This window comes from Canis lupus, chromosome 13 (genome assembly GCF_011100685.1).
Source record: "Canis lupus familiaris isolate Mischka breed German Shepherd chromosome 13, alternate assembly UU_Cfam_GSD_1.0, whole genome shotgun sequence".
Taxonomy (NCBI): Eukaryota; Metazoa; Chordata; class Mammalia; order Carnivora; family Canidae; genus Canis; species Canis lupus.
In genome coordinates, this window is record NC_049234.1 from 44,774,831 (window position 1) to 44,790,276 (window position 15,446).

At 41.1% G+C, this 15,446-nt stretch overlaps 1 protein-coding gene across 3 annotated transcripts in view; it reads right to left on the bottom strand.

Moving 5' to 3' along the window:
• The window catches only part of TEC (tec protein tyrosine kinase), a 131,938-nt gene that overhangs the window by 103,124 nt on the left and 13,368 nt on the right, over positions 1-15,446 (bottom strand). The window lies entirely within an intron of this gene.

A 15,446-nucleotide genomic window follows, 5' to 3' on the forward strand; every position in this document is an offset into this window, starting at 1 on the left:
ACAATGGTGTAAAGGAAAACACAGGCCCTGCCTTTGTGGAGCTTATGCTCCAATGGGGTTTCAATCTGATGTCTTAAAGAGCCTTCCCCTGCAACATGCTTCTTCTCAACTCCCACACAGAGGATAGGGGAATGTATCAAATCCAGGTCATTTGATTACAGAAAATGAAGTTGAGGCACTCTAATAACCAGAGATCACTGCTCCAAACCTCTCAATTGAGAGAAAAATTAAAGTCCAGAAAAGGTGATTGGATAAATACTACCTCCCACTCTTTGTTCATTAATACTATTATCAATATCTTACTTTTTAAAGATTAATTGTTCACCATTGCTATTTTTTGAGAACCCTGGGTTAAAATTATGTTTTTTCTCCCAAAGGTCACTCAAAAGGTAAGGTTTCACAGACACACACACACACACACACACAAACCACATAGTCCTTTAACTTTTAAAACTATACCCACTCAGTATTTAATTTTATTAAATAAGTTAATAAACATAAAGCACTCAGAACAGTACCTGGCACATAAGGCACATCTGCTATCAGCCTTATCGTTTTAATTTCCATATTATCACTACCAATCACTAACAAATTAAAATCTGAAGGAATAGATGATACCTTGGCAGGTACCATTTCATAAATGAATAAATAAAAACAAAGAGATTGTAACTGAAATAATAATAAAACCTTTGAGACCAGAAATCTAGTATCCTTACTCCCAGATTTCTGGAATAAAAGTCTGGCTACATTAAATAGCTGAAGAGTTACACACACACACACACACACACACACACACACACGAACATTTTTATTGAAATCTAATTGTACCTTGTATACATCCAGAGATAAATTGAAATACTTTACAATAAAAATACATGAACAAAATTTAACCAAGAAAGTGCAAGACTTGTGCATTGAAAACTATAAAACATTGCTGAAAGAAAATAAAGAAGACCCAAATAAGTGGAAAGATATCCACATTCATGGATTGAAAGATTTAATATTGCTAAAATGGTAATCTTTTCCAAATGGATTTACAGATTGAGTGCAATCTCTATCAAAATTCCAATGCCTTTTTTTCTGCAGAAATGGACAAGCTGATCCCAAAACTCATACAATAATGCTGAACTGTCAAATAAATCTTGAAAAAAAAGAACAAAATCAAAGGACTAACCCCCCCACTTTCAAAACTTAGAACATTACAGTAATTCAAACAGCATGGTCCTACATAAGGATAGATGTAGAGGCCAACAATATAGAACTGAGAGTTCAGAAATAAACCCATGCATCTATGCTCAGTTGATTTTTGACAGGGGTACCAAGACCATTCAATGAGGAAAGAATAGTCTTTTAGACAAATGGTGCCGGGACAAGAAGATGTGAATGACTCTGGACCCCTACTTTATACCATATACAAAAATGATCTCAAAATGGATCAAAGACTTAATATAAGAACTGAAATTATAAAACTCTTAGAAGGAAACATAGCTGTAAATTTTCATGACCTTAGATTAGGGAATGGTTTCTTAAACATGACATCAAGAGCATAAGCAAGAAAAAAAATAGATAAATTGGACTTCATCAACTTAAAAAGCTTTGTATGTCAAAGGACATGATCAAAGAAGTGAAAGACAACCCACAGGATGGGCATCTGTCTTGAGCTCAGGTCATGATCCTGGGGTCCTGGGATTGAGCCCCACACTGGGCTCCCTGCTCAGCATAGAGCCTGCTTCCTCCTCTCCCTCTGCTGCTCCCCCTGTTTCTGCTCTCTCTCACTCTCTCTCTCTGTCAAACAAATAAATATAATCTTTTATAAAAAAATAAAAATAAAAATGGGAAAGAACTTAAATAGACATTTCTTCAAAGAAGATGTACAAATGGCCAATAAACACACGAAAAGATGCTCAACATCATTAGTCATTAGGGAAATGTAAATCAAAACCACATGAGATACTACTTCACACACACTAGAAGTTCTGTAATTTTTTTTAAGGGGAAAATAAGAAGTACCGGTAAGAATGTAGAGAAAACTCATACATTGGTGGGAATGTAAAATGGTATAGCCACCGTGAAAAATAGTTTGGTAGTTGCTCAAAGGTTAACATATAACCCAGCATTTCTACTCCTAAGTATAAACTCAAGAGAACCGAAAACCTATTTTCACACAAAAACTCATACATGAATGCTCATAGTGGCATTACTCATAATAGTCAAAAAGTGGAAACAACCCAAATGTCCACCAACTGGTGAAGATATATATATATATATATATATATATATATATATATATATATCCCTACAGTGTAATGTTACTCTACCATAAAAAGGAATCAGGTTCTGGTACATTATACAATGTGGATGAACTCTGAAAACATTATGCTAAGTAAAAGGATCCAGACACAAAAGGCCACAGATAGTGTTAATTCCACATGTATTAAATGTCCAGAATAGGCAAATCCACACAGACACAAAGTACATAACTGGATGGGAGGAGGGGAGAACTGGGTATGTAGGGTTTCTTTTTTGGAGTGAGAGAAATCTTCTGGAATTAGTGGTGATGGTTGCACAACATTGTAAATCTAAAAACCACTGTGTTGTACTCTTTAAAAGTGGTTTAAATAGTGATTTTTATTCTCGATAAAAAAAAAAAAAAATTTAAGGGGACACCTGGGTGGCTCAGCAGTTGAGTGGCTGCCTTTGGCTCAGGGCGTGATCCTGGATTCCCAGGATCGAGTCCTGCATTAGACTCCTCATAGGGAGCCTGCTTCTCCCTCTACCTATGTCTCTGCCTCTCTCTGTGTGTGTCTCTCATAAATAAAGAAATAAAGTCTTAAAAAAGAAAAAGAAAGAAATTTAAGAAAAAAAATGCACTACAACATGTCAACAATATACAGATTAAGAATTAAAAGCAAAAGGACAAACCAGAAACCAAAAGGCAGGAAGACACCAGAGTGGAAGCCAAGCTCATGTGGGAGTTGATTCTCGCATAAACACATAAGGCAAAAACTGAATACAGTCAGAATTAGCCTTGACTATTTCCCAGAAGATAGCCACACTGGAGACTGACACGTGGTCTCTGCAGATGTCCAAGAGCATCAGCAGAAATGTCTACTAGGACTGGAAGTTATATCAGCATTGGCTTTTGAGAAGAACAACTGCCCAAAAACCCCATTCCATAATTAGTAGCACAAAAACAATAAAAAGGTCTCATTTCTCATGATCCTATAGGTTGGAGGGGCAATTCTAACCTAGCTGTCTAGAATGGTCTCACTCCCATTTCTGATACTTGCAGGCTATTGGCCAGGGCACTTCAGTTCCCATCTATGTGGCTTTTCAACAGGACAACTTGGGTTGTTTTTCTTATAGTTCTCAGGATCCCGTGAGCAGTAAGAGGGAGCAAGTCCAGTGCATGACAAATTTCACATCTCCGAATGCTTTGCCTTTGCTACTGTCTCTTTGGCTAAGCCCAGGGTCAGTATTAGAGGTGACCACTCAAGATGGAGTAGATATGGGGTGGGGAATTATGGAGGCCTTTTTGCAAACAATCTAGCACAGAGAAAAGTAGATTTGGGGGCTTGGGGTTTGCATTGGAGAAATTAGTTGGCTTGAACTTAGGGAAGAGTTGGCGTGAAAAGGTACTTATGTCTAATTACTGAAATCACGTTCAGCACTGTGAGATGCTCATAGAAAAACCTTTGCAAATTATGACCGAGAAGGGAGAAGTAAGCGTATACATCTTTCAATGCTCGCTGAGTAAAACAGACTCATCCATCCTCTTTCAATTGTTTCTTTGCTCTCTTTCCTTTGTCGACCCACACAAAGTTGAATTCTCTTAAATCAAATGTACATGTCCTAACAATTCTGCTAAACACACTGATATCTGGAAGTCTGAGACATGTAATGCAATTGTGCATTAAATTTGGAGCTTCTCAAAATCCAGGAAGCAAAGGATAATATAGAGCCACAAAGAATTGTAATTTTTTTATAAGAGATACTGTCCAAAAGAAAATTTTTTCCTGTGATTAAATTCTAAGAAGACACAAGTTTGTGGGATCGTAAAATGAAAGATAATACATGCTACATCTTCAATAAGTTTGGGCAGAAATGATAATATTCCTCACCTGGTTATTTCTAATATTAACACTTGATAATAGCTTAATAAATAAATCCTTGTAAAAGCATTTCTTTGTGGGCCAAGCTAGCTAGGTTATGCCCTTATTAACTCAAGAAATAGGAATAAAGTATAGAAATAGGTAAATAAGTAATATGATCCTTGGCCTCTATCTGTTATGTATTATCTTGAATGGAATTCAGTTTATTTGTTCTCCAATATGTGACAGAAATTTTAATATTATGTCAAGAATAGATAAAAATAGCATATTTATTGTGAAATGTTTTAAAGACTAATATGTATCTTGCCACGTATTTTCAGATGTGCGCTTCTGAACAACCCGTTATAATAGAAAACGCCAACAGTTCCAAAGATCTATAGCTTCACACAAGAAGCATTTACATTTTAAGATTCTGATTTTATCTGATTTAAGCCCTGCTTCTTGACTCCATGGTATTTCTATGAACACTGAGCCAACACTCGTCAGACTGCTATATATAAGAATTATTAAGACTCTGGCAGGTGTCCTTTTCAGTATTATTTCTGCCAAGTCAGAAAGCTCTAAAAGGCAGAGTGGCAACAGATGTGGTTCTCAGTTCACAATATGAATTGCACAAGTGGATACTAATATTTTAAATGAGTGAAAGAGCAAAGCAGACTCGAAGCAATTGAACAAAAATCCTCCAAAGCTGTCAAAACAACTCTAAGATAGGGTACTGCATTTTTTCACACCACCATCCTCACCCACTAAACACAGGCCACATACCCCAGGAGGGTTGATGAAAATAGTTCCTTAAATACCACCAAATGTATTCTTGAACTTACACAAAATACATTTTATTTTTTATTTTTTATTTTACAAAATATGTTTTAAATTACCACTTCCTTAACACATTTGCTTTACATGACCCCCCCCTTTTTTTTTTTTAGATTTTATTTATTTATTCATGAGGGCCACAGAGAGAGAGAGAGAGGTAGAGACCCAGGCAGAGGGAGAAGCAGGCTCCATGCAGGGAGCCTAACGTGGGACTCGATCCTGGGTCTCCAGGATCATGCCCTGGGCTGAAGGCGGCGCTAAACCGCTGGGCCACCCGGGCTGCCCTACATGACCCTTTATTTATTTATTTTTTTTCATGACCCTTTAAAATTGAGTTTACACAGCTTAAAAAACATAAAAAGCAACATTTCTATCACTCAGCTAGAATTCCAGAAGGCATGCCTTATCTAGGATCTACCGAATGGCATTAGCCAATCACCCTAAAGTCTGCTAGTTTATCCATTAATGGTAATACCTATATTGCTGGGTGTAATTGGTTCTTATACCAGTATTCCTGGACAAGGAAATGGCTTGTTAATTTACATTCCCTTCTGAGCTCTGCCCGGGACCTGCCTAACTTGCTACCCATCTCAAAATCTAAGAAACTGAATTGATGGGTTTCACTATCATTATAAGAAACATTGAGCACCACCTACAGAGACAGAATGATTCCAAGGAGGTCTCTCCTCTACAACGGTACCTGAGTGAGCCTGATACAGAAATATTCAATCTGCCCAGTATGACAATAGAACTCATACTTCCCAACCTTGGCTGATGGCTGGAAGGATTCCAATAGTGGATATACCCTTCCGTCCCAAAATTAGAAATAGAAAATGGAACCCAAATATCCCTTGAAGAAGGTAACACACGGACTCAAGTTCATTATAATTCTCAATCCCATCCTCTCTTGCCATCTCAAACACTTCTGGGCTGCAGTTACCCCATCCCTACAGTGAACAGGATCCCCTCTTGGGTCACCCCCTTTGGCATAGTTGACATCACTTATGTTCCCGAACAGAAGCTAATCTCTTGACCCACATTATCCTCCAACAACCACATCGCTTCTGAGTCTCTATAGCAGAAATTCTTGAAAGACAATATTAGGGTTACTCTCACCCCATGTGCTTTCCTCAAATCACTCCTGTTGGGCTTCTGTCTCCATTATTCTACTAAGACTGCATTTGTCAAGGTCACCAAGGACTTCGTTGTTGCCAAACTCAGGGGTCACCTCTCACTTATCTTACCTCCCAGGAGTGTTGAACATAGCTGACCATTCTCTCCTTGAAATGCTTAGTTTCTCTTGGTTCTCTATGAAACCAATAGAGACTTTGGACTTTTTTTTTTTTCCCCAATCTTAAAGGCTGCACCTTCTTAGTCTCTTTTGCCAGCTTCTTTTTTTCCATTTTACTTGTAAACACTGTTATGTACCAGAGCTCTATCCTGAGCTTGCTCGCCTTCTTCATCCATTCTCCTCAGGGGTGGTTGCATCCAGTTGCATAGCTTGAAAGGCCATCTACATGTTGCTAACTCCAGAATCTACAACTTTAACCCTGTCCCCAGGAACCTCAGATTCATTTATCCAACTGCAAACCTGACATCTTCATTTGAATATCTAACAGGTATCTCAAACACAACACGTCTAAAACAGAATTCTAGATACTCCCCTAAAACTTGCTCTTTACCCAGTCTTCACCATCTAAGAAAATGGCTTCCCCATCTCCCCAGCTACTAAGCCAAAAATCTGAGTTATCTTTGATTCATTCCTCTCACACCTCAAAATTAATTCATGACCATGTTCTTTGGACTGTACCTCCAAAATATCCTAAATCTGAATATTCAAGTCTTTACTTTTCTCCTCATTCATGCACTCTATTGCACTAATGGCCCTGATTATTCATACCTCTTGGTACCTTTTCACACCTCTCGGATCCTTGTCCCTTTGACAACGTCCTCCCACACTAGCTTTGGGTGCACCCACAAAACTTGCCTTGACCAATGGGACAGTAGCAAGCTTGACACAAGCTAAAGTGTTAAAATCTGCTTGCTTGTTTCTACTCCCTTCTGCTTCTTTGCAATCACTATGAGATTATGACTGGGCCAGCCTGAGAATAAGCCCAGGCTACCCTACACAGCTGGCAGTCTGATAGCCCTCACAAACACACCAGAGAACCAAGGCAATATTGCAGAGCTCCCTAGCTGACTCAGCAATCAGCTGAGCCTGACCCTGAGCCATATCAGAACTACCCAGTTATTCCATCACCTCCTTACTCCTGTACCCCATTGAGTTTATGGGATGTTTGTTACATGGGATTACTGTGGCAATACCTGATAGAGCCACCATCATCCCTTGTCGAGACGACTGCGATATCCTAATAGATCCCCTATTTTCTGGTATGCCAGGGTGGTGCCATCGGTTAAGTGCTCCGCTCTTGGTTTCGGCTCAGGTCACAATCTCAGGATCATGAGACTGAGAACTGCATCGTGCTCCATGCTCGGAGCAGAGTCTGCTTCAGATTTTCTCTCCCTCTGCCCCTGCCACTCATGCTCTTTCTCTCTCTAAAATAAATAAATAAATCTTTAAAAAGGAAATGGATCCACTACTTCCTTCCATATTTTCTTATAATCCTTTCTCCACATAGCAATCAATGCAAATGTTGAAAAAAATTAAAAGATAAAAAGCATAAATCAGCTCATGTCCCTCAGGACTTTTTTTTTTAAGATTTTATTTATTCATGAGAGATACACAGAGAGAGAGAGAGAGAGATAGGCAGAGGGAGAAGCAGGCTCCCTATGGGGAGCCCGATATAGAACTCGCTCCCAGGACCCTGGGATCATGACTTGAGCCAAAGGCAGATGCTCAACCACTGAGCCACTCAGGTGCCCCCTTCAGTCCTACTTAAATCCTCCAATAGTTTCCCCACCCTTAGGCCAAAACCCTGTCTCCTTAACCCAACGTACCACTTACTTGTCCAGCTGTATCTGGTACCACTCTCCCCTGACCCACTATTATTTAACCACATGAGCCTTCTTCTTGCTCTTCAAACACAGCAAAGTCATGGCATGGTGGTATCTTTGTACATGATGCTCCCTCCACCCAGAAAATCATTCCACCTGCCCTCTGTTGCTCTCTCCCTAGTTAACAACTTCCTGTAACTCCCCTATCAGCTTAAATGTCACTTTTTCCAAAAAAGACCTTCCCTTGACAACCCAATCTAAAGTAGATAACCAGTCACTTTCAGGTCTCTATTCTAATGATTTTAACGATACTGATCATGTCAACTGTACTCAAACAAATGAGAGAATAAACAAATGAAACTTATATCTACATGATATTTTTCTTGATTATTTAAAATCGTGTGCTCTCCCCACTGATTGTTAAGTTCCACACAAGCAGAAACCTAGTCAGTGTATTCATCACTGGATCCTCACTATCTAAAATAGTTCCCTCACATAGTAGGTACTCATTAAATACCTGCTGAATGCTACCTGACTTATGGAATAAATGAATGATCAGATCCTTTCTGAGATTAGGTGTTAATAAGGGAGAAGGAGCGAGGTAAGTTGAAATATAGAAAATGAAGGTAAGAGTTTGGACTCTGGGCATCTGGGTGGCTCAGTTAGTTAAGCATCTGCCTTCAGCTCAGGATATGATTCCAGGGTCCTGATACTGAGCTCTGCATGGGGCAGGCAGGGGGCGAGAGGGGGGGTTGTCTTGCACCACGGGAGTCTGCTTCTCCCTCTCCTGAGTGCTTTCCCAAGTAAATAATTATTTTTTAATCTTTAAAAAAAAAAAAAAAAGAGTTTGGACTCTGAAAATAGCCTAGTATGGAAGTTTGGCTCTGTTCCTTTGTAGCTGTGTGAACATGGACTCCCCAATCTGAGCTTGTGTCTTCATCTATGAGATTATGACTGGGCCAGCCTGAGATTATGACTGGGCCAGCCTGAGAATAAGCCCAGGCTACCCTACACAGCTGGCAGTCTGATAGCCCTCACAAACACACCAGAGAACCAAGGCAATATTGCAGAGCTCCCTAGCTGACTCAGCAATCAGCTGAGCCTGACCCTGAGCCATATCAGAACTACCCAGTTATTCCATCACCTACTCCCCAATCTGAGCTTGTGTCTTCATCTATTAAATGGGGTAATAATTGCTACTGGATTGATATAAAAATTAAATAATAAAAAATATATAAAATGCTTAGTATGATACATGGATCATGACAATTACTCAATATTAGTGATAAAAATGGCGGTAGTAGTGGTAGTGATACTTAAGTCAGCCCTACCATTATTGATTAACTTGGCATCATTGATGGCATCTCACTTAACCTGTTCAGTCTATCGAATTTTTTTTCAATTTTCAGGCATTTCAAATTGTTCCTTTCACCAAGATTGGAAGGAGCATAGAACCTAGAGCCACAGAGCTGGGTCCTGGTCCTTGTTCTGCCGCTTACTAGCTGGATGACCTCGGCAAGTCACCAACTTCTGAGACCTGAAAGTGACTTTGTCATCAGCTCTGTCCATGCCCAAGGCAGGAGATGCAGGAAACATTCTGTGGAGAGGTGAAGGAACTGGTGTAACACAGAGACATGGAGGCAGAGGGACAAGCAGGCAGCCAATCACTCCAGTCCGTTCCACAGCACGAACAGGAATACATAAGCATCTTAACTCCAGGCTTCCCAAACTGTATTTCTCAGAACACTAGGACCTATCAGGTTACACCAGACCATAACCTCACAATAGTAGGGACACTGGCTCATCTTATCCTCTGCCACAGGACAAATGGCAGTGCCCAGAGCATACTACCATATGGCCAAGACACATGAAAGATGTTCAACATCACTAATCATCAGGGAAATGCAAATCAAAATGACAGTGAGATATCACCTCATACCTTGTCAGAATGGCTAAAATCAAAAAGACAAGGAATAACAAGTGTTACTGAGGATGTAGAGAAAAGGGAACCCTCCTGCACTCCTGGTGAGAGTGTAAACTGGCGCAGCTGTTGTAGAACAATATGGAGGGCCCTCAAAAAATTAAAAATAGAACTACCACACAATCCAGTAATTCCACTACTGGGTATTAATCCAAAGAAAGCAAAAATACAAATTTGAAAAGATATCTATACCCCTGTGCTAACTGTAGTATTATTTACAATAGATAAGATATGGAAGCAACCTGACAGATGAACAGATGAAGATAGGGTATATATACATATCAGTGGAACATTACTCAGCCATTAAAAAAAAAGAATGAGGGGATCCTTGGGTGGCTTAGCGGTTTGGCGCCTGTCTTCAGCCCAGGGCGTGATCCTGGAGTCCAGAGATCAAGTCCCACATTGGGCTCCCTGCGTGGAGCCTGCTTCTCGCTCTGCCTGTGTCTCTGCCTGTCTCTCTCAATCTCTGTGTATTTCTCATGAATAAATAAATAAAATCTTTGAAAAAAAAAAGACTTAAATAAAAATAGAAAAAAAATTTAAAAAGAATGAAATCTTGCCATGTGTGACAACGTGGGTGGACCTAGAGGGTATCATGCTAAGTAAAATAAGTCAGACAGAGAAAGGCAAAGGCCATATGATTTCACACATATAAAAATTTTAAAAAATAAATAAATAAAACAAATGAACAAACAAAAAAAAGCAGAAGAAGACCCCCTCCCCCCATAAAGAGAACAAACTGGCAGCTGCCAGAGGGGAGGGAGATTGGGAGGATGGGGAAAATGGGTGAAAGAGAGATGGACATACAGGCTTCCATTAATTAATTATTAATTAATAATTAATTCCATATTATTATGGAATTAATAAGTCACAGGAATGAAAGGTACAGCATACAACGGTGTTGTAAAAGCGTCGCATGCGGACAGATGGCAGCTATTCCCGTGGCGAGCACAGCCTAACACAGAGATGTCAAACCCCTGGATTACACACCTGAAGCTAATGCGACATTGTGTGTCAACTACACTATAATTAAAAATAAATAAATAAAAATGAGGTTTTTCTTATTTATAAATAAATAAATAAATAAATAAATAAAATATTTAAACCAAATCAAAACACGCTATCATAAGATGTGCTTACCGCAGGCCTGTTGAATGAATGGACAAATATATTCGGGCAAAGCTGTATTACACAATGTCGAACTGGTTTCTTTCTTTCTTTTTCTTTTTTTTTCCGAACTGGTTTCTTAACGTGCGTTCCTCGTGGCCTTTTCTACACCAACAGGCTCCGTGAACCACAGAGAATGCAGCCTTCCCAGCCCTACTTGATCACAGAACTCACTCTCCATCCCTTAAACCTCATTAACAGCTCCCAGAGTTGTAGTATTCCATAAAACAGTTTGAGAAACACGTTAAGCCTACATAATTTCAGTCATTTTCGCCATCGTAAAACATACAAGTTCTCTCACAATCAAAGGCCAGCTGATCTGACTCAGATCTGGTCTGAGCTGTTTCCTCGACCTTCCAATCTCGCGCCGCCCCGCAGGGCCTCCACGCCGCTGCCCCTGACGCGGCACGTGGCCTGCCCGGTTTCTCTGCCCTGTTGTAACCAGTCTGCTCTGCAAATCCTTCCACTTTTTTCTTTCACTATCCCTCCTCTCTACATCCCCAGACTTCTTATGAACTTTCTTAAACTGCTTTCAATTTACTCTTCTCTTTTTCCAATCAGCCCAATGTCTCAACCTTGTAATTTAGAGTATCATTCCACCTCTGCAACTTCTCCAAGTACTTCTTCCTTTTAGAATAAAGGCTGTTCCTTCCCTTGCATTCTCTACATTGGACTCTTTTCAGGGCCATTCCTTAATCTTAAGTAAACGTAATCATGTCAGATCCAGCCTGGGTTCCCCCCTTCCTTTCCTACCATTTATTTCCAAGAGTTTGAGAAAGCAAATGCACTAGGCCTTTTCACATCTCCATGCTTCTTTGCTTGAGTTATTTGACCTGCTGAAATGATATTCATTTTTTTAAGGCCCTGATCACAGGTAGTCTCTTTCATGAAGTGTCCCTTATTTTCCACTCATGCCATAATTAGCTATTCCCTCTAACCAGACCAAAGGCAACTGGATAACTCATCACAGACATATTAAGCGAGTTGTGTAGATGAATGCAGAGATGGCAGTTTGGAAAGATCATGAACCAAGAGTCTATCAAGAGGTTGGTGGCAAAAGGAGAGACCACGAGGGTGTCTGCATGAAGGACTCTACCTCTAAAAGGGAAAGCAGCAAAGGGACACCAGAAGGCTACAGCAGAGAGAGCTACAGAGAAGGGAGTGTTCTCATCATGTGAGGAGGCTGGGGTGTGGGAGCGTTGATTCACAATGGAACAATGCCCTCGGAGGCCGGGAGGAAAGATTGGGAAGGAAGCCAGCAGAAGAATAGAAGTTCAGAATCATAGGGAAGTTGAGAGTATTTAGGAGAGAGCTGATCAGAAAGGCTAGGAGCCAAAGAAACTGGGGTTAAGAAGCAGAGCCTAGGCCTAAGCTGGCTGAGATCCCAGATAATGTCAGAGGCCAGATGAGTTAAGCATTCAACAGTCTTTGATCAGCATTCAAAAGTAGGTTGATGAGTAATTTTGTAATGTCTACAAAAAACAGATTTCTCCAATGATATACCCATGGCATAATACTTATCCCTGTGTGTGGGCTCTGTAATGGGGGGGGAAGAGGTGAGGGGAAAGGGGTGAGAAGGGGGTGGGTGTGGTATCTCTCTTCCTTAGGGCAGAGCTCAGAGACCTAAAAGGGAAAAACCAAGATAAATACTCAGAGTCTCCAGGGATCAAAGGACTCCAGGCGAGGTACAGGCTACAGTAGGCACCAAGGCCCAAGAAGCAGGGGGCTCATCCAAAGAGTAGATCAAGAATGACAATGAGGAAAGAATCTATTTATCTTCTGGAGAGTCTGTACATTAGGCAGGGCTTTGTCAATTGTAAATAACTTGATTTAAGTAGACAGCAACTAAAAAGGAATGTACTGGCTCACAAAACCAAGCAGTCTTGGGACACTTCAGGCACATCTGAATTCTGGGTTGGTTTTTTCCTTTTTTCTTTTCTTTTTTTCTTTTCTTTTCTTTTCTTTTGAGAGAGAAAGAGAGCACCAGGCGGTGGGAGAGGGGGCACAGAGGTAGAGAGAATTTTAAGTAGGCTCCATGCTCAGCACTGAGGCCAGTAAGAGGCTCAATCTCACAACCCTGAGATCATGACCTGAGCCAAAAATCAAGAGTCCAACGCTTAACCAACTGAGCCACCCAGGAGCCCCTGAATCCTGGGGTTTAAACAGTGCTTTCCAGCACTACTGGGTATTACTCCAAAGATACATTTGCAGTGAAATTCCGGGACACCTGCACCCCAATGTTCATAGCAGCAATGTCCACAACAGCCAAACTGCGGGAGGAGCCACGATGTCCTTTGACAGATGAATGGATAGAGAAGATGTGGTCTATACAGACAGTGGAACATTACCCAGCCATCAGAAAGAATAAATATCTACCATTTACATTAGCATAGATAGAACTGGAGGGTATTATGCTGAATGAAATAAGTCAATGAGAGAAAGACTACTATCACTTAGTTTCACTCACATGTGGAATCTAAGAAATAGTGAAAGGGACCATAAGGGAAGGGGGGAAACTGAGTAGCAAAAAATTAGAGAGGAAGACAAACCATGAAAAACTCCTAACTCTGGGAAACAAAAGGTTGTAGAAGGGGAGGGGAGGAGGGTGGGAGGATGGAGTAACTGGGTGACAGGTGTTAAGGAGGGCACATGATGAGATGAGCACTGGGTGTTATACTACATGCTGGCAAATCGAATTTTAAAAAAATAAAAAAATAAAAATAAATGGCACTATCTGTGCTCCCACCACTGCTCAGTGCTACGCCTCACTGCATGCCCGCCTCATTCATTCTCTATTACTTCAAACAGCTTTCCCCAAAGAGCAGGCAAAGATGGCCAGCAGGAGCTCCAAGTCAAATCACTCTAGCAGGTGGAAAAAAAAATCCCAGAGGAAAAGAATGTCTCTCTTCCTAGCAGAGCAGAAATGGAGCTTCACTGAGCAAGGCTGGGTCATGTGCTAACCTCTGAACCAATCACTTGGTCAGGTGCAGGCTCTTCTCAGATAGGCCAAAACGAAGTCACATGGCCACCCCTGGGGTCCACCCCACCCAAACCATGTGAACTATGGACGGAGAAGTTCCCCCAAAGGAAGGAAGTCCGGGCAAACAAGTCCACCAAGGTGGAGTCACTTGTGAGTCAGGCCCCAGATAACAAAAGAGATGCACAGTCTTGCTACTTCAAGCATAAAAGGATGCGGGGAACAAAGGCAAAAATAAATGTAGATAAAATTAAATGTCCTTAGAACCTGCAACTCTGACAAATACTGGAGGCTGGCCCAGTACAGCATTCCTCCAGGAACTCCCAATCTTTTTTTTTTTTTTTTTTTTTTTTTTTTTTAAATTTTTATTTATTTATGATAGTCACATAGAGAGAGAGAGAGAGAGAGAGAGAGAGGCAGAGACATAAGCAGGCTCCATGCACCGGGAGCCCGACGTGGGATTCGATCCCGGGTCTCCAGGATCGTGCCCTGGGCCAAAGGCAGGCGCCAAACCGCTGCGCCACCCAGGGATCCCGGAACTCCCAATCTTAATGGGAATGCCTTGCTAGAGGCAAAAACAACCTCAGCTGGACAATAGCTAGGCCTCCAAGATCCCATGTCTTCTTCAGCCTGTGAAAGTCATTCTGGAAACTTCCCTTTGTCTTTACCTGCTCTGACTCCATAGTGTAAAATCAATGACATTCCTCACATTCCACGGGCAGCCCTTTCTACCCAAGGGTCCTGTCCCCAGGCTTTAATAACAATCACTTTTTTTGGCACAGAAGACATCTCAAGAATCCTTTCTTGGCCCTCGGCTCTGAACCCTAACATTTCCACATCAGAAGGGCTTTGAAGTCAGACAGAACTGGTTTTACATTTCAGCTTTGACACTTACTAGCTGTGTGACCTCGAGTAAATGACTTAATTTCTCAGTGTCTCAGTTTCCTCCTTATAAAATGGGAATAATGAGAGTACCTACCTCCTAGAGATGTTTGGAAAGAGTAAATGGAACAATGCACATAAACTGCTGGATACAACGCTTGACACAAAGTGATCAATAAATGGTCGCTATTATTAGTAATAATAACAATAATGACAGTTATTGTTTAGAACCAGGGTACCACATGAAGGGTGAGCTGTGACTCGGCGAAGAGAGAGCCATGTCAGCACCTGGAAAATCAGCCCTGGGTCAAGTTTCATTAAGAGCAACTCAGGACACAAGATAGGGGCCTGAGTGACACTGGGAGAACCACTGAAATCACTAAATGTGTTGAGCACCCACTGTGTGCCAGGCACTGTGGACACAATCATAAATAAGACACACAGGGCTCGGAGGTAAACTACCTCGAAGACTGCAACTTGGTGACATTACTGGGGGAAGGCAGGTGGGAGAGGCCCACCTCATTGCTGTGAGCACTGGAAAGTGCTCAGCACACAA